Genomic DNA, 19,946 nt, shown 5'->3' on the forward strand with positions numbered 1-19,946 from the left:
TGGAACTTGATATTGCACAAATACCCTTCCAAGAGGAGATGAACTGTGTTTTCAGGTAAGAAGACTGTTTGTGAAAAAGAATTGTGGCGGAATCTGTAGTGCACATGTATTTCTTTTTGCATTCCAAACTTAAATCAACAAACAAAACAAAACATGCTGGCATAAATCTACACAATATTGCATGTCTTCTTTCATCAATATTTGCCTCTAACCTCTATGACTCCCGGGGGTTTAAAACAGTTTTCACGAGGAGGAAACTGTTCTAGAAGAGCTGTTGTTGACTAAATATGTCTGCATCACGGACTCTACTTTTAGTTGCTATGGTTGCTGCAGTGAATGGGTGGGCCGTTAAGCCATTTAAAACGGGGGCAACAAGTGATGCCAGCTCAGTCCATAACCAAGTAGGATACACTTCTTAACAGGTGCAGTCAAAAGGTAAAATAATGTTTAGTATCACGTAAAAAAAAAAAAATTAGAACAGACATAAATACATTCCACTTGTGGAAGACAGGTTAAACTTGCCCTTTGAAAGAAACACGAGCCTGTTTTAAAATATTTGGCCTATTTTCTTTAATATCCCCAAGAGCAACTTAACCTTTATTTAAGACTACAGAACTTGTCATCCAGCAAATCTTGTGACTTCTTTGAAATGCGTAACTCAATACAAGTCAGTCTCGCAATGAGGAGCTCAGGATAACAAATGGCTGTTGGTGCACCATTGATGGCCTGATTAAAAATAAAAACTCAGATTGATTGAAAGCACATGGAAAAGTCCCAGCCATACCAGTCCTTGATAACATGTTTGACAAACATACAAAACAAACAAGGAAGGACTGCAGTTTAAGCAGAAGACCTTTAAAAGCATGCCTGATATCTCCTTAACACTGATGTAAGCTGCACCTCTGTCTCACTTGCACATTATTTCTGGGAATGTGGAGGGAACACAAAAAATGTAGGAGTGCTTAAATTCTTCAATCCCACATCATTCACCCCCAGCAGTCTTTCATGGTTCAAGCCCAGAGCGAAATAAAGAACCAACTTTTTTTTTAAGGTTTCCATCACAAAAATAAGCATGTTCTATTTTAGCTGGTCGTAAATTGCTGAATTAGAAGGGCATAATATGCAGTTCGAATGGAAGGCACAACAGACAAACTGCCCGGTGAATGCAGCTTTCATAATTTGACATTTTTGCATCTGTGCGTTGAACTAAATTACATTTTCAACAACGTAATTAGGAGTGATACAGCCATTAAGTCGGCTAAATCAGAATAATATTTACTTTCATGACAGAGCAATAATGATTCATATTTGTCCTGGCTGCTGTTATGCAGCAAACATCTGTTTCCAGTGCCTAGGTGTTTAAGAGGATTGAGTTATTAAGAACTATAATGAACTTCAAATTGTATTGGAGAGAGGAGCTGGTATGTGTGTGACTTTGGACTTTGTACCGTTACATTCAAATTTGTGGAGGTTAATGAAGCACTGATATGCAGGATGTTAAACACACTGTAGATGTCCTGTAATTGTACAAATGGAATATATACAGACTGTGCTTTGTACAAAACAGATCAAAGCATTATTTCTGAGGTCACTAAAAATTACTTTCCCTCTTGATGTATAATTAGATATAAAATATAATTCCTTCAAAAGGCTACATTTGCTATCCATGCTGTATCCTATGGGCAACACTGGCAAACTGGCATATTCTAAAAGTCAATCAGGTTATAACTTATTCGGCCAAACAGTTCCTACTACACATGCATTTCTGATTATATTACGAAATAATACACTGCACTACTACCTCATTTTGCCAAAACTAGAAAAATTATGGAAACAGTCATAAAGTAAGGCTTGACAAAGTAAAACCCTCCTCTGCAGTTTAACAGCAAACACTGGCATTTGGTTTGCAGCTGGCACAACCTGCGCTTTGATACAGTTAAAGCAGAAACTACAGGCACATGGAGCCTGATGCTGGCCAGAGATAATTAGTGCTTGAGACCAATTATCAGAATCAGACTTGGCATGGAAACAAAGCAGAACTTCGCACAGCCAGGAGAAATAACACAACCAAACAAAACAAGACAGCAAGTAGATAAAGCAGTCAAGCAAGAAAAGGCTTCAATTCCCCTCACATGCTTAGTATACATTGACAGGCCATAGAGTCTCCACTGACATGACTCTCGACTGTTCTGAACTGTAATCTGATGAGATAAAGGTTATGCAACTGCAGGGTAGAAAATAAAATAAACAAAATTAAGAAAGTAAAACCAGACGACAAAGAACATACGCATTTGCAATTGTGCTCTGGGAGTTGTGGTTTTCCTTTGCTTTGCCATTGCAGTTTTTTTCTTCCTACAAAATATGGCTTAAGTTTAGTTTCCAAATGGCCAGGGTCCCTGATGTTTATGTACAGAGAGACATTTACTGCAAGTCACAGAGACACTCCCCTAAGTCAATGACATTTATCCGATTCCCAACATTTACTTCAGACTGCACGTTTTATTAAAGAAAAGGGCGCTACTCAGAATAATGCAGACTGCAGAGGCCAGTAGATCAGAGGAGAACTAAAACCAGTTGACTTAACACTCCTCCTCTCCTCTTACACACAATCCATATAATGAACTGTAAAGAAGACCCTGCTGGGCAATTCAGTTAGCCAAAGCACAAGCCTGTTTAGCAGAGAAAAAACATTTAATTTACAAAGATAAACGTTTAAGTTAGTGCCGTGCACTTAAATAATACTTCTAATATACATCCCCGTCAGGGAAATACTTCGTTTTTAAAGTTTGCTTATTTGTGTATCCACCCACTTCTCTCTTTATGACCTCAGTCATAAATGTTTAATTCAGTCCTGCTTTATTTAAGGGGGTATTTTTTACATATGTTTTGTTTTTCCAAATCAGGTAATAACAGTTTCAGATTCAGGTTTAAATTTTTGCTGGGGTCAGCAACTGTTCACAAGGTAAGGCATCCATTTATAAAAAAATATTTTTCAGTTGACTGTTTTAGCATAACCTGTTAAAAACCACCTGGCAGGGAATAAACAATTATAACAAAAATAAAAAAATCTTAATAAAAAAAAATAATGACCTTGTTCCAAAAAAAAAAGGCCCTTATAAAATAGTAAGACCGATATTGGTCAGCACACCAATTTTAAGCTTCACTTACACACGCGTATGGGTAAACTACAAGCTAAGCAGAAATTGAGAACATCTTCCAGGTCCTGCACACTGCACTGTACTGCAGGTGTCGCTTGGCAAGAGAATGCAATACCTTCAGGCAGATAACAGAAGCTGGTGGGAGGATACCGTCCAACTTTACCTTCAGTAACGCATGGAATGCCATCCGATAGACTGGCAACAAATCAAAGCAAAAGAAAAAAAAGATACGACTCCTGTTGTTTAGCATGCTTTCCTTTAGAAATGAAAGTGTTTTTTGTTTTTTCTCGAAGGGCTCTGATGCTGCCAGGTTTTGTACTGCAGTGACAGATGAAACCCATTACAACTCACATGGCTTGCATTTTAACTCCAGACCCCTCCGACAGGCAAAGAGTGCTACAAGCTTGTACTGCAGGTATGCACTCTTTTTGCAACCGACATTTCAAATCCACAACAAACAAAAACATGTTCATAACCACATATATAAATAATAGAGATATAGGCTAGATACACACACACACCTATGCATCACTTTTTCAACCAGACAATGTAAAAGTGTGCCTCGAGTAGACATGCTCGATGAAAGACATGCTAAAGATAAGAGTCACTCAGTCTTGATGTTCTGTAACCATCTGGTTAAAAAAATTCTTAGGATTACAAAAAACACTCAGAGGAAAAAGAAAAATAAACACCTGAAAATAAACCAGTGAAATTGGTTATGTGCAATAATTGCTTCCAATATGAAATGATACCACAACTGCAGAGAATCAGCAGAGAGACTGTCTTTCATCTTTCCACATGCAAACCTTTCACTTTGCACATTCTACCTGCTTTAACCTTAAATCATGGCGATTCATCTCGTGCAGGCATTGTTCAAAAGCTTCAACCAGATCAAAAAGGTACAACGGCTCGATTCAGGGTCACTTGGTGCCCAGGCGCAAGGTTCACAGAAACAGTCTAGCCCTGGCATTGCACAGACTGGACCTGGCTTTGAAACACACATTAACACCCATAGCTCAAACAGTAAAATAAATAAATACATAAACAGACCACAAAAACAAAGCAGGAAACATTTAAAAAGGCCCACTACCAAAACTGTGGCACTTCCAATGTAACGGTGTAAAGTGACACGATCACTCCAGAGAGCATCAATCCTAGCTCTGAGGAACCCGCTCAAGTACAGGAGTGTGCTTAATATACATCTGTACTAACCAACTGCCTGGAACATGTTAAGAGCCTAGAATATGACTGCAAGCCAGGTAACCAATAGAAAATGGTTTCCAAAACCAACAAGATGTCCTAAAATCAGAAAACACTTATACATCTATATAAACTTAACCACAATTTGAAACCAATTATTATTATTTTCTAATGCTTTGTACGCATCTAAGTTAGAAAACCTAAAACAATAAGCAGATGCCTAGCTTCATGACTTTCTTAAACTGTAACAATAGCCAGAGGATTTAAAAGAAGCAAAAACAGAGCACGTGAAGGAGGCTGCCACGCTCAGTTAATACTTTCTGGGCTCAGTATTTCATGCTCCACTTCCGCAGGTTTCCGAGGCAACCAGAAGTTCAGCAAATCCCAGCCATGGTTTCTTCTGTCAGCTCCAATCTGGAACGTCAGGCCATTTTATATAGAGTGCCATGCCATTAAGAGGATTGAGACCATGTTTAGTACAAGAATGGGCCTTTTAAAAAAAAAAAAAAAACTAACAATATATTGTATTCCATTACAAATCATTACGCAATTTTAACACCAGACTCCCATGTATTAAACGCATAGCAGTTTGAGAGCTAAACAATATTTCATGAGTATTGGGCCATTTCCACAAACACCTAAAATACAAAATTCAAGTCATGTTGAAAAATAAAGAATACATTTTGGGGGCTGAAAGAAAGACTTCCTAAGCCTTGTTAAAGCTTTTCATAGATTCGGGCCGTTGTTGAACATCTGATGGTTAGAATACAACAATAATTGGTCAAAGTGTAAATCAGATTATTCTTACCGTAATGCAGGGGATAATGCAGCACAAGGATTCTGCAGGATATTTACAGCTGAAAGAAACAAAACAGAGCTAGTTAAGAACAGAAAAGCAGAACACTGATTACTGAATAAAATAATTACATTTAGGGACAAGCAGCATTTCATTGGGAATACTTGACAGGTAATGCAGGTTTACCACACAGTGTGGCTTGTATATAATCAAACTCTAGGAAGAAATTTGTAGTCTGAAATGTTAGGCTTATATTAAAAAATGGTCTGGCTTGTCAACACATTTATAATACTAAACGCCTGACATGACCTTTTCAAAACGTCAGATGAAAACCTGTGCACAGAGCTGAGCAAACGCCCCAAGAACAAGCAGGAACTAAAGACAGCTGCAGTGCAGGCCTGGCAGAGCATCACCAGGGAAGAAACCCAGCATCTGGTGATGTCTATGGGTTCCAGACTTCAGGCAGTCATTGACTGGAAAGGATTTGGCACCAAGTATTGAAACTCACAATTTAATTAATGATTATGTTAGTTTGTCCAAATATGTTTGAGCCCCTAAAAATTAGGGGACCACATATAAGAATGGGTGTAATTCCTACATCGTTTTCCCAATTTGGATGTAACTACCCTCAAATTGGATTCTACTCAGATTGGATTCAACTACTCAAATTAAATATGAAAGTCCACACTTAAATCACATTGATTGCTTCCTTTCAAATCCATTGTGGTGGCGTACAGAGCCCAAATGACGACAATTGTGTCACTGTCCAAATATGTATGGGCCTAACTGTATATATCAAATACTTCCAGTAAGAATACGTTCTACTTTATTTCACATAAGTATTGGTAAAAAAATTATAAGCTTGGAATGGACTGTCAATTTAAAAAGTTTTGACATAAAATTATAGTCACACGAGCTGTAGTTGGAAACATTAGAATAATAGTGTCACCCTTTGGCTACCTTATCAGAAATTGTCTACAAACTAAAAACAGTCTTTACAGAGCTGAAAATGTCATTACAGGAGAAACATTTCTGCCAATCTGTTAGATGAGAAAGTGAGCTGTCCTATGCAGCACAATGTATTTATTAAGCCAATACAGTGAACAGTTATATATTGATTTAACTGGAATACCTCATTTGACAACTGGGTACAGCATCACCACAGCCTACTAAATCCTGTAATTTCTGCTTTAGTAGTTCATATCTCTAGTGTACGGGCAAAAAATTGCCATCAGCCTAATAAGGACCCCGGTTACCAGTTATCAAGTCAGATCATGCCATTCACAAATGCCATTCCTCTGCCCCAGACAATAACTACAGGTCATGGAGCCTTGCAAAAGCACATTTCAAGGATTTATTTCAGCGCTGCTTGATACTTATCTGTTCTCTTTACTTCAAGTCAGATGTAATTCCTAATCTAGGCTCAGAGCTCCTTCCATACCGGCTTCCTGCAACTAAGATACTGCTTTCAATTGCATACCTGCATGTGTCATGGGTTTGTGGAGTATGCCTCCAGAGCAAAATTAGGCACTGATTTGGCTGAAGACTATACAGATGTAGTTTGTAAGAACTAACAGGACTTTTCAGATGCTGGATTGTGAAGGAAGAGGACAGCAGTGAATGAAGTTTATATTAATTTCCTTCATCTAGTTCTGCTCTACTTTATGCTGAGTCAGTATTACTGAACTCAAAATTAAAGTTTGCCTTTAATTCTAAAATAAAATAACCAGTCAGTAAAAGAATATTGATAATAAAACACCTATGTCTTTCTAACACATTTTCACTGTGAAGATGCTCATATAAAATGTAAGCTCCCCATTATTATTTTTGTTTGTTTGTTGTATTTAAAATAACATCAGCTAAAAACTGGTGCACCATCCCTAGGAGACTTATACCAGAGCAAAAGTAATACAAAGCATATTCATAGCCCAAAAGCATTTGAAGTTTGCAATATGTCATTCAATTTAATAAGGGGCGCTCAAGAACAGAGACATACTAGCAGTATAATGTTTTATTCTTGGTGGCCTGACATTAATTAGAAGTAGGTCATTATGAGAGAAAGGCTGCAATTAAATACCACCGTGTGTATTGCACACTAACACTAATTTCAACAAGACATTTAGAAATAAATGTTTCAGGAGTGTAGCTTTATTGCCCTATATTTACCCTGATTAGAAACTATTTCCCTCATGACGAGAACAAGCCGTTAAGGAAAAAGAATGGCTCCCAATTTTAGGAGCTTGTCAGCCGAGGAGCTGTCGAGGGCCTTGCATTAGAGAAGTGCTAGGTTTTCTGAAGGACTGTGGAGGAAAAGGGAACACTGGAGGAGCCTCTTAGTTTAACCTGATTAAAGTAATGAGCTTAAAGAGCGGTAAATGCAGAAAACAAGCAAAGTGAAGGACTTACAGTCCAGAAATTCTGGGCTCAATCAAGGGCCACAGTCACTAATTTTTCTCTTTTTAAATGGAACAGACAAGCTGAAATAAGGGTCTGTTTTAAGCATTGAAAAAAGGTTCAGAAGCTGGCACAGTGTTTATGCATCTTATATTCCCCAATTAATAATAAAATGTTTGTGTTTATAATGATACCAATAGAGATCTTGCAGAAGGGTGGGGCAGCAACGACTCTGGTGTCAGCTTTCTAAACTGGCTATCTAGACAACAAAATTAAATACAAATGTAAGTTGAAATAAAGAGCATATAAACCATACTCGTATCAAAGACTCAATCAGAACTTGTTGTTCTCTCTCACCGGTTGGGAAATCTTGGAAAGCTGCAACCTACACACAGGAAGCTGCTGATAACAAAAATGGCAACACTTATGTGAATAGCTGAGGCTGAAAGAACCAGATCAAAGGAAAGTAAAAAGCAGAGCTCTTAAGGGTGCATTTGAACACCAGTTCACTAAAAGCAAATAAAAAATCCACTTAAAACTGTAGTGCAGAATAAACAGCTTTTTCTCATGACCATATTAAAACACCTTTTAACAAATGCTCACCAGCCAAATAACATGAAGACAAGAACACTGACTGCAATCTGGGAAGTTGTAGAAGAGTTAAGTGCTTGTGAGGAATGTTTGCTTTCATTTGAAGACGGTTCAATCTGCTAAAGACAAAGATTGTGTTGAATACATTTTCCACAAGTTTGGACACCACACATGCCCCAACTCTGATTTTCATGCTGTGCATGTTTAGCACCAGTACATCACCACTTCACACGGTCCTTTAATAAAGGCTGCATCAGAAGCACCGAGTTTCATTACTTCTAGTGCTCACAATTGAAGCGTATTACAATCCAGCACCTTATTTGCTATAGTTGCTGTGACTCCATCTGATGTACTATCTTTAATTTTCATGTACAGTACTGTGCAAGTTTTAGGCAGGTGTGAAAAAATGCTGTAAAGTAAGAAAGCTTTCAAAAATAGACATGTTAATAGATTATATTTATCAATTAACTAAATGCAAAGTGAGTGAACAGAAGAAAAATCTACATCAAATCCATATTTGGTGTGACCACTCACTTTGCATTTAGTTAATTGATAAATATAATTTATTAACATGTCTATTTTTGAAAGCAATCTTACTTTACAGCATTTTTTCACACCTGCCTAAACCTTTTGCACAGTACTGTATGTATGTTTTTGAATGTACACTCACCTAAAGGATTATTAGGAACACCTGTTCAATTTCTCATTAATGCAATTATCTAACCAACCAATCACATGGCAGTTGCTTCAATGCATTTAGGGGTGTGGTCCTGGTCAAGACAATCTCCTGAACTCCAAACTGAATGTCTGAATGAGAAAGAAAGGTGATTTAAGCAATTTTGAGCGTGGCATGGTTGTTGGTGCCAGACGGGCCGGTCTGAGTATTTCACAATCTGCTCAGTTACTGGGATTTTCACGCACAACCATTTCTAGGGTTTACAAAGAATGGTGTGAAAAGGGAAAAACATCCAGTATGCGGCAGTCCTGTGGGCGAAAATGCCTTGTTGATGCTAGAGGTCAGAGGAGAATGGGCCGACTGATTCAAGCTGACAGAAGAGCAACTTTGACTGAAATAACCACTCGTTACAACCGAGGTATGCAGCAAAGCATTTGTGAAGCCACAACACGTACAACCTTGAGGCGGATGGGCTACAACAGCAGAAGACCCCACCGGGTACCACTCATCTCCACTACAAATAGGAAAAAGAGGCTACAATTTGCACAAGCTCACCAAAATTGGACAGTTGAAGACTGGAAAAATGTTGCCTGGTCTGATGAGTCTCGATTTCTGTTGAGACATTCAGATGGTAGAGTCAGAATTTGGCGTAAACAGAATGAGAACATGGATCCATCATGCCTTGTTACCACTGTGCAGGCTGGTGGTGGTGGTGTAATGGTGTGGGGGATGTTTTCTTGGCACAGTTTTGGCCCCTTGGTGCCAATTGGGCATCGTTTAAATGCCACGGCCTACCTGAGCATTGTTTCTGATGGCTACTTCCAGCAGGATAATGCACCATGTCACAAAGGTCGAATCATTTCAAATTGGTTTCTTGAACATGACAATGAGTTCACTGTACTAAACTGGCTCCCACAGTCACCAGATCTCAACCCAATAGAGCATCTTTGGGATGTGGTGGAACGGGAGCTTCGTGCCCTGGATGTGCATCCCACAAATCTCCATCAACTGCAAGATGCTATCCTATCAATATGGACCAACATTTCTAAAGAATGCTTTCAGCACCTTGTTGAATCAATGCCACGTAGAATTAAGGCAGTTCTGAAGGCGAAAGGGGGTCAAACACAGTATTAGTATGGTGTTCCTAATAATCCTTTAGGTGAGTGTATATTAGCTTAGATGAAGATATCGGATGGATAGATACTACATATACATACAAACATCTGAGATAGTGGAGGTGGGTGGACAACGATTTGCTTAAAAAGCATGTGTTCTTCGCGATAGAAATGGCACATTCATTCCTCCTGGAACACAATATAGGCACCTTGACCACCAAGGTCAATGTAATGCTATTTTCATACACCCTGTTGTCAGAATGTGTACTTCATAATTCTGAATATAGTATATTACCAGTATACCCATCTTAAACCAAAACCAGTTATTATGAGAATCTCTGAGTAGCGACAAACCAAACCATCTCACGGTGGTCAGGAGGCACTCTAGTACGACAGTTTAGTCTAGAACATTTTCAAACCAGAGACCACGAAGAACAGAACGATAGTTCTTTTTTTTTTTTTTTGCTCTGCTTTCATCACCAGAACATCTAGTCCCTGATTGGCCCTTTGACCAGAGTACTCTCAGAAAGTACTCTCAGTGTTGCTGCAATTCAAACTTCTACTGGGCTTCATTTCAAAGCATCGGTCACCTTTAACCTACACGTGGACACCGTCAGAGACCGTCCTCTCTTTCCATGTCATTTGGCAGCTTTGTGCAGAGTAGCACTGCAAAGCCAGCACTTGAGAGCTTAGCCATTTGACAGGTGGCTGTCTGCTTTAGAGTGCAGCACCCTGTAAACAATATCTGCAACATATACAGGGTCTCTGCATTTAAACATCAAGCAATGTTCAAGATGTCATGCAAAAAAAAAAAAAAATATTTACAATATCTATTTTAATATATTCTGTCAATCATTTTCCTGAGGAACTGTCAATCAAAAAAAGCCTTACCAAAAATAAATATATAAAAATAAATGCAATTCCAAATCCCAGAATACAGGTGTCAAACCTTAACATTTTCATAAATGCCACAGCTCGAAACATTGTTGGAAACTAAAGAAAACCGTATACATTCAGAGGCTGAAGAATGTCTATTAACTATAAAAATATATATATATATATATATATATTTTTTTTTAACTACGTGCAGCATAAACCAAACTGAACTTATATAGTTTAACCTCAAAATTATTTAAAGCACAAAAAAACATCACTTTTATCTGTTATCACATTCATAGCACATGGGGGGAGGCGGCAAAATAACCTTAATCTTGATCTTGTATTGCCTGAAATAGCTTGTTTATATACACTCACCTAAAGGATTATTAGGAACACCATACTAATACTGTGTTTGACCCCCTTTCGCCTTCAGAACTGCCTTAATTCTACGTGGCATTGATTCAACAAGGTGCTGAAAGCGTTCTTTAGAAATGTTGGCCCATATTGATAGCATAGCATCTTGCAGTTGATGGAGATTTGTGGGATGCACATCCAGGGCACGAAGCTCCCGTTCCACCACATCCCAAAGATGCTCTATTGGGTTGAGATCTGGTGACTGTGGGGGCCAGTTTAGTACAGTGAACTCATTGTCATGTTCAAGAAACCAATTTGAAATGATTCGACCTTTGTGACATGGTGCATTATCCTGCTGGAAGTAGCCATCAGAGGATGGGTACATGGTGGTCATAAAGGGATGGACATGGTCAGAAACAATGCTCAGGTAGGCCGTGGCATTTAAACGATGCCCAATTGGCACTAAGGGGCCAAAAGTGTGCCAAGAAAACATCCCCCACACCATTACACCACCACCACCAGCCTGCACAGTGGTAACAAGGCATGATGGATCCATGTTCTCATTCCGTTTACGCCAAATTCTGACTCTACCATCTGAATGTCTCAACAGAAATCGAGACTCATCAGACCAGGCAACATTTTTCCAGTCTTCAACTGTCCAATTTTGGTGAGCTTGTGCAAATTGTAGCCTCTTTTTCCTATTTGTAGTGGAGATGAGTGGTACCCGGTGGGGTCTTCTGCTGTTGTAGCCCATCCGCCTCAAGGTTGTATGTGTTGTGGCTTCACAAATGCTTTGCTGCATACCTCGGTTGTAACGAGTGGTTATTTCAGTCAAAGTTGCTCTTCTATCAGCTTGAATCAGTCGGCCCATTCACCTCTGACCTCTAGCATCAACAAGGCATTTTCGCCCACAGGACTGCCGCATACTGGATGTTTTTCCCTTTTCACACCATTCCTTGTAAACCCTAGAAATGGTTGTGCGTGAAAATCCCAGTAACTGAGCAGATTGTGAAATACTCAGACCGGCCCGTCTGGCACCAACAACCATGCCACGCTCAAAATTGCTTAAATCACCTTTCTTTCCCATTCAGACATTCAGTTTGGAATTCAGGAGATTGTCTTGACCAGGACCACACCCCTAAATGCATTGAAGCAACTGCCATGTGATTGGTTGGTTAGATAATTGCATTAATGAGAAATTGAACAGGTGTTCCTAATAATCCTTTAGGTGAGTGTATTTTGAAGGATCAATTATATATAGCTCTAACAGTCCACAAACTGTATCTGACAACTAATAATAGCACTGAATAATGTTGTTTAATTATTGGGTAATTACGTCATGCAATTCCAAGTCAGCATGGTGGCAAATCACAACGTTGGTAGCAGAAGCTCAGTGTGCTGAACTTTTCAATAAACAGTGGGCTACACATCCAGCAGCTGGAGAGATGAAATCAAGATTGATTAGAAGGAAAAATATATCTCCAACAACACCAAATTGCAGGGACAATTCCTGTGTAGACTCCATTATCTCTGGTAAAAGTCAGTGATGTTTATTATTTGTTTTAAAAACCAAGACCCAGCTACATGTCTTTGGCATCAAAGCAAATATGCAGTACTTGTATGCATTTCATTGCATCTATCCTCCAAAGTTTAAATTTGACTTTTTTTCACCCTCCCACTGTGCAGAGCCTTACTGTTCTTCCTCCAAAAGGATCTTGCCTTTAAGAAATCTACTGTGACATTCTGCTGCTTCTTCAGTGTAAAGACAGTCATGCAGAGTCATTGTACAATTCCTGCAGTGTAAGCCTTCAGGCCACGTTTCTCCAAATCGGTACTGATACGACACATGCAGTATAAAGCCTACAGTCAGTAACACAGAGGTTGTCCTGAGTCACTGCCCTGGTTTGCAGTCATATCTTGGTACCATATCAAATCAGCCACAAAAGCAGGACTTGACAAGCTTTCCAAGCCAACGTGGTGAGGTCGCTGGGCCACCAGAATGCACTACCCATTAAGCCCAACCCAAACGATAGGGGTACCGTGCCAAAGGAGGTGACCGCCTATGAATGCCGTAAACTGAGCAAAGAATCTGCTGCAGGCTGTGGATGTTTATAAACCTCTGTACTGCACTGAATTATTGTCACATTGTTTGACAGCTACGTGTCCTCTATGCACAACTGGCTCTAATATCTCCTGCATCACCAACATTAGGCTGTAAACTGATGGAATATGGAGTTTTCCCTCTTTGCACCAAACCTTTTAACAAATCAGTGACAAGTACTTTTGAAACCATCAATAGTTTTTTTTAAATCAATGGTTGATTAATACAACTTTAGCTTTTCCACAATTCCCCCAACAAACATCTAGCCTAGGCGTCAAGTAATTTTCTCTCCAAATTCAATATATAGAGAAAGAAGGCATATTTAACATTGGTCTGATGATGCAGTGCATGCTTGTTCTCCAGGCAACAAAAGGTACAAGGAGACAAGAACAGAGATTTGCAAAAGGTAATGTATGATTTTGAGTTTATTACTGTGGAAGCAATGGATCATCTCTGGAGGAGAAAAAGTGTCTGGCTTCAGCTGAATGAAGGCATAACCCTGGAGAGATCTAAAGTTAATAAGAATAATATCCTTGCAAGCCTGTTTAGTAGTTATCACTGGGAGTTACAACGGAGGATACTGATTTTAAATTAGCATTTCTCATAGCATGATTGCAATTTGGAGACTCGTATTAATCTCTTAATACTGCCACATGTCCGGAAAACCACATCTCTGAAAGAGAAAGAAAAAAAATCCTACACAAATGCAAGGATTAGCGTTTTCTACCAAATTTCAATTCTTCATTTAAAGAATGGTATGAACTACACTTGATAGATTTAATAAAGTAAAAAACAAAAACAAAATCACAAAGATGTTACCCATGATCTTTTTATTCTGTTTTGAAGCTGTCCTCTGAAATGCGCATTTTTCAGAAGATGAGGACACTACAAGTCTTCAGAAGGACAATAATGTATATGTCCATAACCCACCGTGCTACAGGAAATATGAAAGCCACAAAATGTGTACATTTTTCTATTCTATATAATTGTTGAAATAAAAATGATACGGATTACAGGCTTCTTAAACAAATGTACGAACACACAGGAAGGCATAAACAATGTATAAGCTATTTATATGTATAAATCTATTGCAGGTTCTTTAACCTTTAAAAAAAATATTGCTACTGAATAACTGGCATGTTTATACACCGTTGTTAGTTACAGATTAAAGCAATTATGTAGAAAGAAAAAAATATTTTTAATTGATTTGCAATTTTCATATTTTTAGTGTTTTGTTCTTTTTAAATCAGATGCAAATGCGCTTACGCAAATATATTTAAAAAAAGGCCGTCTTAAAATTAGAGTGCAATGTTAATTAACTTCTGTGGTGCTTGGGTGTGTTCCGTTTGTGGAGTTGGTGGAATATTTGTGCTGCAGGAAGACTAAGTATTTGCATGTAATGTGTCTGCAACATTCATTTTAAATTTAAATTTGTAATTCCAACTATCATTTAAAAAGAAATGTATATAACAGTACTATGAAAGTGAAAGTCAGTACTCCTGCCCCCACTGTTCTCACCATGCACTCTTCCCTTCTTTTAAATATTGCTATTTATTTTGCTTATGAGATACTGTCACTTTAGTTGTAAATGATTACTAGAAAGATCCTACTTAGTGTGCGTATGCTCACGTGATGTCTCGAGGCAGCAGAAACCCAAGACTATGTGGATAATGGGAACTTTTGTCTCTGTTCCCGATGGTGTCATCAACAGAAACCCATTCGCTGGCACTGCTGTGACTGATGCAGGGTGGCTGGGGGTTATGAAAGAGATCCCTCTGCGTAACCAGATCAGTCCCACAGCAAGTTACTGAGGCTGTCACAGGGAGCGGGCGTGATGTCTGATAAACAGGAACATCTTCTGAAACCCTGTGCTATCGGGTACAGTGCGGGAGTGTGTGGACTGCTGCAGAATGAAACTCATGGACTGAAGTATTCTATAGGATATGCGCTTTACTAGAAGATTGACTTCAGTACATTAAGAGACTTTTGTAAAACACCCTTAAAGTCAAGAAACACTAAAGGGGAAAAATGAATTGTATATGAAACATGGTGGAGGTTTTTAAAATATTTGTTTCAACCAAGATCAGTAATGGCATATTTATTGTCACAAAGAACAAGGAGAAGCTTCACCAACTTTCAGGTGCTCTACACCTCCATACAAAAACTCAAAAGTAGCAGGAAACATCACCTCTGCAAGTTCAGCCCTGATCCATCCAGTCACATTTAAGAATACTCGGTCTAGAAATGAAACACAGCATTGCTACCTGATGCAGTCACTTCAGAGCTGCAGGGAGACAAATACCGAAAACACGGCCCCCGGGCCACACATCAAAGTTCAGAAAAATATTAAAATGTGTTGGAATGTGAAAACAATTTAGGAGTGAAGGGTGATATTTCAGCAAGAATTTCACACATTTTAAAGATTTAACACAGACATACACATTTTTTGTTTAGTTTATTAGATACGCAAACTATTCTAAAGACATGTCAAAAGGGACAAACCACATCCCCCACAGTACCGAAAACAAAAAGCATGGGAGAAAACATGCATGTTCGTATGTATGCATGTACGTATGCACATATAAAACTTTACAATGTAAACCACAAAGAAAAATCACAGCAATGATAAACTGAAGTAACGCATTAAGAAGAATGACTATTTGGAGGAAACCGGGCAATTTTGCATTAAAGCATTCACTTTTAACTGAAGTCAGCTACAATTAAGTTAAGGTTGTATCAGTCATTCCTACAGGCCATTGTATTACAGATCATTGTGCTTCAAACAGAGAATGAATGTAGTGTCTGGCTGAAGTGATGCTTTAATACACAAGAGGAATTAAGGGATGCTCTGAAGAAACAGTAGCTTTAACCTTGTCGTTATCTAACCAGATTAGAAAACCTCTTAAAAAGTAATTTATCAGTCATTCTGGATGATCAACCACAAGGGATTAGGATCATAGCTCCCAATGCTTTGCAAAGATGGCTAATCAATCCAGTGAAATGTAATCCCCTCTGCTAGTTAACCTTTGGGCATCTGAATGCTCTGAAAGAGGACTAGAAAGAACAATGCAATAAGGTAAGTTTTTTTTAAACTAAGATGCTCATTTCCATAGATTTACAAATAAGACTCAATAAGACTTGCAAAAGCTTCCTTTCATGTAAGGAATGGTCTGAGATGGTAGCAGTTATGGTATGGCCAATTCTGGTAAAACTAAAATTTCAAACCAGAGCAATATCCAAACACACCATTACATCAGAAATACTCTACAAGTCTCTTTAGGTTTGAGGCTCATCACAATTAAAGTCAGAAATGTAATTAAACCATGTGGGCTTCCTTGTATACTTATTCATAGCAAATGGTACTAAAATGTCCCCAGTTCAAATTTGTGACATTTTCCTTGCATCAGTCACAACATAGCAGTTTAGACCAGGGATATCAACATCTCAGTGTATCTGTTCAGTGAATGGATTGCTACAGCTTTTTGGCCAATAAACAAACACCCACATATATATTATCAGAAAGGATATGCTCTGCTCTGGAGTAGTGCTTTGCACAAAGCTTTAAAACAGACTATTTCTGTGATGCACTACCCTTTAATAGGCCTGTAATAATTAAATACCAATTTGGATAAGCTGATATGGTTCATACCTTAAGCATGCAGAACATGAACTTGTTTCAGATCAGACTGCAAAGATTACCATGCTCATGGAAGGGGATTTTAGTCAAAGCTGGAAGGATTACTACAGGGCACAAACTGCAGAGATCAAATTGTCAGATTTCCACAAATTGTCCAAGGAACAATTTGAATGACCTACAGTTCAGCAAAAGAGATGTCAACAGGACCCAGCCCCCCTTCAAAACATATTTTACTTGCAAACACATAAGTACAACCCCCTCCAAAGTCCTATCATATCAATATCCAATACACTATCTGATCCTGCTCCGTTATGGCGTTTGATCTCATTTCATTACTTTCGTCGGCAAAGCATGAACTCTAGGGAGTATTTGCCTTCTGAATACTTAAATAACATTAATTTCCTGTTCAAATGCTGCTCACTCAAGCTTTAGTCAAAAAGATTAGACGAGAAAGCTATTGACATTGTGAAGAAAGCGCTATACTTCAGAATGAAAACAACAAAAATTTTCCCTGCAGACCTGGGCTTATAAAGACCTGCAGAAAAAAAACTAAAGCAGATGATTTAGTGTGCTAAAATAAAGCAGGAGCCTTCAAAATTCAGACTTTACCAAGATCTTTAAATGGTCATTTGATTTACCATCAATTTCCTGAACTTCCTTTTCTTATCGCTCATGAATGTAGCCTAACTACTCTCAGCCAGAAAAGGCTTCATTTAAATCCAGAGCTGAACTTCAAATTTGGAATAATCCCAGTCATTTTTACATTTTACTATTTACATTTTTTTTTGACAACTCACTTGTAAGAATGCTTCCTAAATCACTGTGCAAAAGTGTGGAGAGGAACACAACACACATTGACCCGGAATGCAAATACTGAATAATGACTGCTGTTCTTCTTGGAAATGGGTCAATCTTGTTTCTCCCAGTTGTATCGGGTATTTTCTTCTTAAATATAAATTTTATTTACATGTTTTACCGGTTTATCTCAGAATACATACAAAAGACTACAACATTATACAGATTCCCTGAACGCAGACAGCGAGATGAAGAATTTTGGTTATGTAGCAAGACTTTAAAGAATGATAGAGGATTTCTTGTTCTGGGAATACAGCAATCAGTACATCTCAACCAGAGAAATGAAACGCTAGTGCACAGTGTGGCTGCTAAATCGGGGAAAACAACTGACATGATGGCAAGACTCTTAAGGAAATGAATGTCACAAGACTATAAAAAGGGAGGAGATCCACTAGACAGGGTGGATGAATATTAATTAAATATTGCAGCCCACTACATAATAAAGGTTTCCGACCATTGTCACAGCATTAAATGATACACAGAGCTTAGAGATACTTGCTTTAACATGGAATTGGTACAACTAGACACAGTATTTCAATTAAGTTTCAAGATACTTTCCATATCTGATGATTGGGTCTGCTGATTAAAATGGTCCAGATTTTCTCCATATAGACATATTATACTTATTATGTTGTAGGATACTGTACAGACCGTTTTATTCCTTCTCCTACAGAAATCATCCTGTAATGAATTATGCTTTGATTGGCATGGTTCAGTTTTTTCCCCCCCCATTATATATCTATAGCTAAAACTCATCATAAAAGTGTAATACAATTATCATGAAAAGAGAATGAGAAAGGGGGAGAGAGAGACTAATTTGTGGAAAAGGGCCTTTGGCTATTTTTGGCTATCAATCTGTTTGTTTGAAGGAGATGACTTTGACACAAGTGTAACCTATATGTGACGCCTTTATTCATTGTGGAGTTTTATCAGCTCTTTGAAGGGAGAGGATATCCTTGGAGTTAACACAGATTCAAGAAAAGAAGAAAAAAATAATCTCCACTCATTCAGTATAACAAGAACTATTTCTGCATTAGCACAGTTATACATTGCTGGATATACCTGTTGCTAACAGTTGCATCTACTGTTCAGTCCCATATGGTAAGCAGGCGCGGACATTTATATAATCACATCACTTTAAAGTGTTATTCACTTCTTGCTTTGAATACTCACAAAAAAACAAAAAACAAAAAAAATGATGTGGGATGTGGGACAGGGATGATTCTATATGGGGTCCAGCTTACAACCAATGTAGACCGTTTCTTTCAATCATGCAAGTTCGTAGGGGGGGGCGGGGGGAACAACTATCACCTATGCAGCATGGGCTTCGGCATCCCATTATGTGAGCCATCACTCAGGAGATGGGAACAATGATACATGTGGACACTAAGGATCATCTCAAATAGAAAGTGCTTAAGCTGGTGGGAGTCTACAATGTGGCGTGGCTTAATGAGGTAATTAGTTAGTTTCTGCTCAGTGAACTTATTAATCTTCCACGTTGGCAACAGCCTAAAGTCTGCATTGTTTCCAGTTGATGCATTTCATTGGGAGTCAGAACGCTTCAGTAGATCTGGCCTGTTGGATTCAGTCGAACCTTGGGCCACCCTCCAGCAGATGCCACACAGACTGAGAACAGACCAAGGGATAGCCTGACTCAGGGCACTGCACCCCAGTCCATCACGGAGTGGGTAAAACTTGTAAAAGGGAGCCTCAACTGATCATTGACAATGATTTTTGCACTTTTGGGTGTCTTTGAGTTATAAGGATGGGTTTGGTCAACATATGATTTCTCCAAATTATCCAACAAACCTGAAATAACAGGACTTTGCCTTGAACCAAAACAATAAAAACGAAAGTGCAAACTTGTCAAGTGCATGTTGTTTTCTGAGCTGCTCCAGCTGTTGGAATAACAGATTTTTCAGAAAATGCAATATAGTGAACTTCAGACAAAAATGAAGGAATTAATACATAAAACACAAATAACGCATATTACATTTAAAGCAGATTAAAAACTGATCGTTTGCAAAAACAGAAAAACATTTTCAAAACCAGTTGCTTAAAATGTGCTGTACCCAACTAAGTGCTCATCAACATCACTGTAGCAGTGCCTTGATTATGAAGCATTCATAAGAGCTTTCTGAAGAACACAATGTGACTCCATCATTTCTGTTATTTGTTTATGGTTTTTAA

The 19,946-nt window shown here is 38.4% G+C and overlaps 1 protein-coding gene across 2 annotated transcripts in view; it reads right to left on the bottom strand.

The window, feature by feature from the left end:
- Positions 1–19,946, bottom strand: part of LOC136748257 (talin-2) — a 130,130-nt gene that overhangs the window by 81,521 nt on the left and 28,663 nt on the right. For both annotated transcript variants that reach the window (XM_066701857.1, XM_066701856.1), the window contains exon 2: positions 5,167–5,215. The gene's annotated coding sequence lies outside the window, so the exon portion shown is untranslated. The remainder of the gene's footprint in view (positions 1–5,166; positions 5,216–19,946) is intronic.

This window comes from Amia ocellicauda, chromosome 4 (assembly GCF_036373705.1).
Source record: "Amia ocellicauda isolate fAmiCal2 chromosome 4, fAmiCal2.hap1, whole genome shotgun sequence".
In the NCBI taxonomy this organism is placed as follows: Eukaryota; Metazoa; Chordata; class Actinopteri; order Amiiformes; family Amiidae; genus Amia; species Amia ocellicauda.